Source organism: Cicer arietinum, chromosome 3 (assembly GCF_000331145.2).
Source record: "Cicer arietinum cultivar CDC Frontier isolate Library 1 chromosome 3, Cicar.CDCFrontier_v2.0, whole genome shotgun sequence".
NCBI classification, from domain to species: domain Eukaryota; kingdom Viridiplantae; phylum Streptophyta; class Magnoliopsida; order Fabales; family Fabaceae; genus Cicer; species Cicer arietinum.
Window position 1 is genome coordinate 56,440,714 of NC_021162.2, and position 6,643 is coordinate 56,447,356.

The window sequence follows — 6,643 nt, forward strand, 5'->3', positions numbered from 1 at the left end:
AGATTTTAATGATGCAACAGTATTTTCAAGTTCAATGCACTTTGCAGATTTTTCTTGTGAATCCTTTTTCAGTTGTTCACATAAATTTTCAATTTCTTTATGCTCAACATTCATTTGTTCAAGCATTTTCTTTGTGCTTAACAACTGTTTTATGGAATTCACATAATCATCATGCAGTTCATTGAAAGCTTCTTGAAGTTCATCATAGGTTGGATTAGATTGTGAACTAACCTCATTTTCTGATTCTGAATCTGTATCTGCCATGAGACACAAGTTGACTTCTTCTTCATCAGAAGATGCAGAGGATTCATCGTTATCATTCCATGCAATATAAGCTTTTCTGGTTTTGGTGACTGGTTCCTTGCCTTTTGATTTTGTAGCTCTATTCTTGTTTTGCAATTTGTAGCATTCTGACTTTATGTGACCAGTTTTACCACATTCATAGCATGTAATGGTCTTGTTGTCAGTAGTCTTGGAGCTAGATGGTTTTCTGAATTTGTTGTCTTTCTTCTTCAGAAACTTCTTGAATTTCTTGACAAGCAACCCGATTTCCGGCTCTTCAGATTCACTACTGGATTGATCTGAGCAGCTATCTGATTCAGTTTTCGATTGCTGGGCTTGAACCTTCAGGGATAGTCCTTTCTTTTTGCGGCTTTCCATCTCTGATTCGTCCAGTCGATGTAATTCCATTTCGTGTTCTCTTAGTTTACCAAACAAAGTTGCAGTCGTCATCTTTGCTAGATCTTTAGATTCTGCTATGGCTGTTATCTTTGGCTGCCATTCTCTGGTTAGACAACTCATAATTTTTCCAATCTGCTGTTCGTTATCCACTTGCTTTCCCAATGCATGAAGATTATTCACAATGTGTGTGAATCTGGTTTGCAGATCACTGATGGATTCGTCCCTTTTCATGCTGAATAATTCATATTCGTGCATCAGTGTGTTTACGCGAGCTCTCTTCACGTCTGTGGTTCCTTCATGTGTTTCTTGAAGAATGTCCCACATTTCTTTTGCTGACTTGCAGTTTGACACTCTAAAAAATTCTTCTGCACAAAGAGCAGATGTTATAATGTTCTTAGCCTTTGCATTATAACCTACCTTTTTCTTGTCATCATCTGACCAGTCGGCTCTAGGCTTGAGAATCATTGAGTCATTCGTTCCTGCAATCTTGGGAATATATGGACCGTTTTCAACAGCGTCAAGGATGTCTATGCCACTGGCTTCCAAGAAGATTAGCATCCTGTGCTTCCAGTACATATAAGCTGTTCCGTTGAAAGCTGGAGGTCTTGCTAACGATGCGCCTTCTCCCAGAAAATCGTTTGAGGCCATAGTGCTTTTATGAGTATTACCTCTCGAAAAGTTAGGCTCTGAGGCCAATTGTTGGTATATATGACCTCGTAATAAGCGGAATATATCAGAATGTATCAGTTCTTTATGAAATTAAATCAATTTCATACACACAGCGGAAATTAAATTGTGGCATACAAGATTAGCAAGTTTTATTAGATTGATATGAGATTAATCAAGATGCATACAAGTCAAATTATCAGATTAAACAATATTACTTATTACAGAATATGTTTAACATGCATCTAATTTTAATCACATATACAGATATATCAAGATAGTAAATCAAAGGAGATAAGGGTTAGAGAAGATTGCACCAAGGATTTATACTGGTTCAGTTGTCCACTTGACAACCTACATCCAGTCCTGCAAATCCAAACGGATTTCAGATTTTCTTCTCCAATAGAAAGAATCAATTACAGATTGTCCAGTTTCCTCCCCGAAACCTATCTATCTTAATGATCTCTTTCCTATTGATCACCCTCTGATCCTTGTAGATACTCAGCAACCTATCACAGAATCAAAGTACAACTCTTTCTTGTTGAGCACTCTCACCCAAGAAAGTAGTCACCAGTTTCTAGCTGGATTTTCTCGCTTTGTTTTTGTTTCAAAGAATTATTACAAACAGAATACAGAAAGAACAAAAAGTAGTCTTCAATCTTGGTCAAAATGGCTTCTCACAATTCTGGATATCAAAGATTTGTTTATGAGAATCCTTGTCTTTCAAGATCACTTTTCCAGCTATCTTTTTGATTGTTGATAATCCTCTTTTTCTATTTGATCTGAAAAAGTAATCTCAATGTATTAACCAAGTGTTATTGTGTATCAAGAATATTCAATGTATATTTCAGATTGATATCATTGTTATTATCATTCATGTTATTGAAAGACAGATTGAAGACAGTTTATATAGTTTCTGAAAAACACATTAATCAATCGATTTACCAATCGATTTCGTAAAGTGATAAACCAGTCTAATCGATTTGCCAATCGATTATCGTGTGTCTTGTTTTTCTTGAATCTTGAAACTATATAACCCAATCGATTTACCAATCGATTCTTTAAACAACATTTCTCAGTGATTATGTTAAGACTGATATGAATCGATTTCGTAATCGATTGCAGATGTTATGTTCAAACTGAAACACATATCAATCGATTCCATAATCGATTTATCAAATCTTCATAATCGATTAACAAATACTTAAAATCGATTTGGTCACACGCTCAGAGTTCACTGGGTTTTCAAAAGGTTTTGTCAATCGATTTGCCAATCGATTGAGTTTAAGTCAGTGACTCAGCTATTTTGATACTAATCGACGTGCCAATCGATTTGTATGTATTTGTCTGAAAACGTTCTTACCTGGGATTTGGTTCAATCGATTTCCCAATCGATTTCGACCAAATTTAACTTGATTGAAATATTACAACATAGATTGTCCAATCGATTTGTATGTCACAGGAAAAGTTATTTTGCAAGTGATTTTTATATATATATATATATGTTTGCTTGGAGAGAATAGAAAGAAAGGAAATTAGAAGGAAGGAAAAGGAAAAGAAAAGGTTATATAAAGGAAAGAAGGAAATAGAAAGGAAGGAAAAACAAAGAAAGGAAAAAGGAAGAAAGGAAAATCTGATTTTCCATCTTCTTCCTCTTTTTGAGATATTTGTTAAGTTATATTTAATATATATATATATATATATATGTGGGTTTGCTTGGGGAGAATAGAAAGAAAAGAAATTAGAAGGAAGGAAAAGAAAAAGAAAAGGTTATATAAAGGAAAGAAGGAAATAGAAAGGAAGGAAAAACAAAGAAAGGAAAAAGGAAGGAAGGAAAACTGATTTTTCCATCTTCTTCCTCTTCACCCGCGGCCAAATTCCCTCTTTCTCCCATTTTCATTTTCGTCGCTTTCCTTTCTTCAAAACTAGTAACCCAAGGTTGGGTGAGAGTTAGAACAAGGATTTCGCAACTCCACTCTTCCTCTTTGATTCGAAAACGAAGAAAAACGGTATTTGAGATCCAAACACAAACCCCTCCGTTTCTTCTAGATCCAAGCTTCATTTCTCGAAGAGATAGAAGAGAAAGTTGCTCACTACCACGCTACGGTGCTAGGGGACCAATTTGGAGGCGACGTTGCGAGCGGAGATTTTTACCGGATTTGCTCACGGTGCCGGAAACGCACGTTAGAGCTAACGCGAAGGTAAGGGCTCCTTCCAAACCTTTAGTTTGCATTTAGGGACTTATCTGTGATTGTGTGGAAAGGATCTTGTTAGGGTTTGAGTATTATTTTGGGAAAAATGAATTTACCTCACGTATGTAAGATTTTGAGTAAATGAAACTTGTGTGTTTTGAGTAGTGGATTGTGTCGATTTGTGTCCGTTGTTTTTGACATGCTCTTAATTGATATTGATGAAATCTGATATGTGTATGGTTGGATTTGTGAATAAATGAATTGATATGTTTTGATGTGAGAATTTGTTGAGTTTGTGTTGTGTGGAATTTGAAAACCATTAAGTTAAATGAGTATTAAGAATGGGGAATCTCTTAATGTCTTGTTTACTTAATGTGCGTTTGTTTGTGAAAAATCGTTTAAGTTAACTGGGCGTTAAGAATGGGGAATCTCTTAATGTCTCGGTTACTTAATATTTTATTTTGAAAATCGTTTAAGATAACTGGGCGTTAAGAATGGGGAATCTCTTAATGTCTCGGTTACTTAATATTTTGTTTTAAAGAAAAATCGTTTAAGTTAACTGGGCGTTAAGAATGGTGAAGCATGTTCCAGACATTTGATTGAAATTACTTTTAGTAGCTAAGCTTTGTGATGAAGGCTATGATATAATCAGTTCTCACAGGACACTTGGAAACTTACCAAGGGTTCTAGGATTTTTACTAGAGGTACAAAATTTTCTACTTTTTACGTGACACATGCAAAAATAATTTAATATGTTCATATAGTTGAACTAGTTGAAAAAGTTGAGTTATGACAGAAGCAGTTGTGTCGCATGAGTGAGAAAGATATGGTTGAGTTAGCCAAGCGAGATATGTTGTCAGACATGAGAAATCTACACTTGAAGAATGTGATCACTATTTTGTAGAAAAGAAGAACAAAGTTTATTTTTAGAGTCACTCCCCTAGAAGACCATAAATTCTTTATTTGATGTATATGTATCTATGTGATCCTTTAAAGACAAGAACGCATGGGTCAATGCATATTTTATGACATTTATTGATGAGCATTCAATAAAGACTCGAGTCTACACTTTGAAGAGTAAATAAGATGTTTTGAGTGTGTTCAAGAAATCTAAGATATCAATTGAGCGTGAAATTGAAAAGAAGTTGAAGTGCATACGCACAAATAATGAGTGTGAATAATTGAGACCACTTGATGCTTATCATGGAGAGAGATGGATTAGTCATCAGAAGTCTTCATATTTGAATGGTGTTGCTGAGAGGATGCATAAGACATTGGTTAAAAGAGTTAATTGTTTGTTGTCACTAGCAGAGCTTCCACAATCGTTTTAAGGTGAAGCATTGTTGTGCATTTCCTAAACCTTTCACCAAGCGTGCCCTTGCAGTATGAGGTACCATATATGATTCGGTATGTAAGAATGTTTTTTATGATCATCTGTGTGTTTCTGGATGTAAAGCATTTGTTTATACCTCTAAAGTGGATGTTAAAGGTTGGAAATGTGTATTCATTGACTATGGTCTAGATGGAGTTGGGTACATGTTTTATGATCCTGCTATGAAGAAACTTGTTAGAAGTTGTGATGTTGAGTACATAGAAGATCAACGGTTGAAAGACATTGAGAGTGCAAATGTCTCATGCGCCTAGACAAGAATCAGGAAAACATAAGGCAAGTGAAGTTGATGGAATGATCCAAATTATGATGAAAATCGCTGCGACGAACAAACGAAATCAGATGTTGAGTCTGATGCACAGAGAAAAGTCACCATAAAAAGAGAACATTTAACGAGTTACACTATTGAAGAATATGTTATTGCGAAAGATGTCAGAGTTTTTTTATTGGTTGAAGATACATATGGCGATGATGTTAATTTTTTGAGAAAGACACCATTGAAGAATAAAATTGAGACTTGCTACAGAATTGTCGAAATAAAAATGATTTTCCCCACTTGAATAGTGAGGGGGATAATTTTTGGGTAAGCTCTCTTCAAGTGAGAGTCCACACCAATTGAAAAGAAAGGAAAAATAAAAATGATGTTACGTGTGTGTGTGATGGGCTTACCCATGTGTGTTTGGTGTAATCCCTAATATATAAAAGTTAAACAAATAGTTAGCAACAAAAGCTAGTGGGTGAAAATTGAGAGGCGGCCAAGTAACAGAGTAGCAACCAAGAAAGAGAAGATGGATACCGGTGGTGTAAGTTGATTAGTGACTTATTAACTTCTCACTTTAGAGGAGTAGTAAAAGTTAACATAGTTTCTTTTTGTTAACAAAAATTTAAGGTGAGAGGATAATATCACATTCTAAAGTAAAAAAGATCTTATGGATCATTAAACACTTACTAATAAATTTAGATTTACTGTTGAGGACCATGTGAGTCAAATTAACTTTTAAAAGATAGATAGTTTAGAGTTTTTGTTGGTCATATATAATATAATAATAAATACAATAATTAACTGGACACATAAAAAAAGAAAGAGACAAAAGTGTTTAAGCTATAGTCTTATGTGGTTTTTGGTAGTTGTACGAAACTACGTATATTTTCATTTAATTGGACGATTCATACAAGGAAACAAATTCAGCATTCCACCTTCTCAAAATCAGACGATGTAAACAATGATAAATTATCCACATCCGCTTGAAAGATTCATTATTTTGTCCAAATCGCAATTACAAAGCAAACTATATATTAATAAATAATTCACTCGTGTAATTAGTTAATTGAACTTTTGTGTCCATTCATTCATTCTTTCATGAGTATTATTATATGCATTGCATGGTATGATGATCAGTCCTATAAATACGTTGCCTGTCAACCAACAGCTAAAACACATCTAGCCTTTGAGTGCAATTAAGTGAGCAATTAAGGTAATAAAGTAACTAATTAATTAATTAATAATCATGTCAACTAGATCCCTCACCATATTCACTCTTGCTCATATATGGCTTTTGATGGCCACAACATCAATAGCCCAGTTCATCATCGATACCGGCGGCGAACCCGTTGAGATCGATGAGGAATACTTCATTGTGCCTGCTACTGCAGGCAACGGAGGACGTTCCACTTTGGTCACCAGAGATGGATCATGTCCTTTCAATGTTGGTGT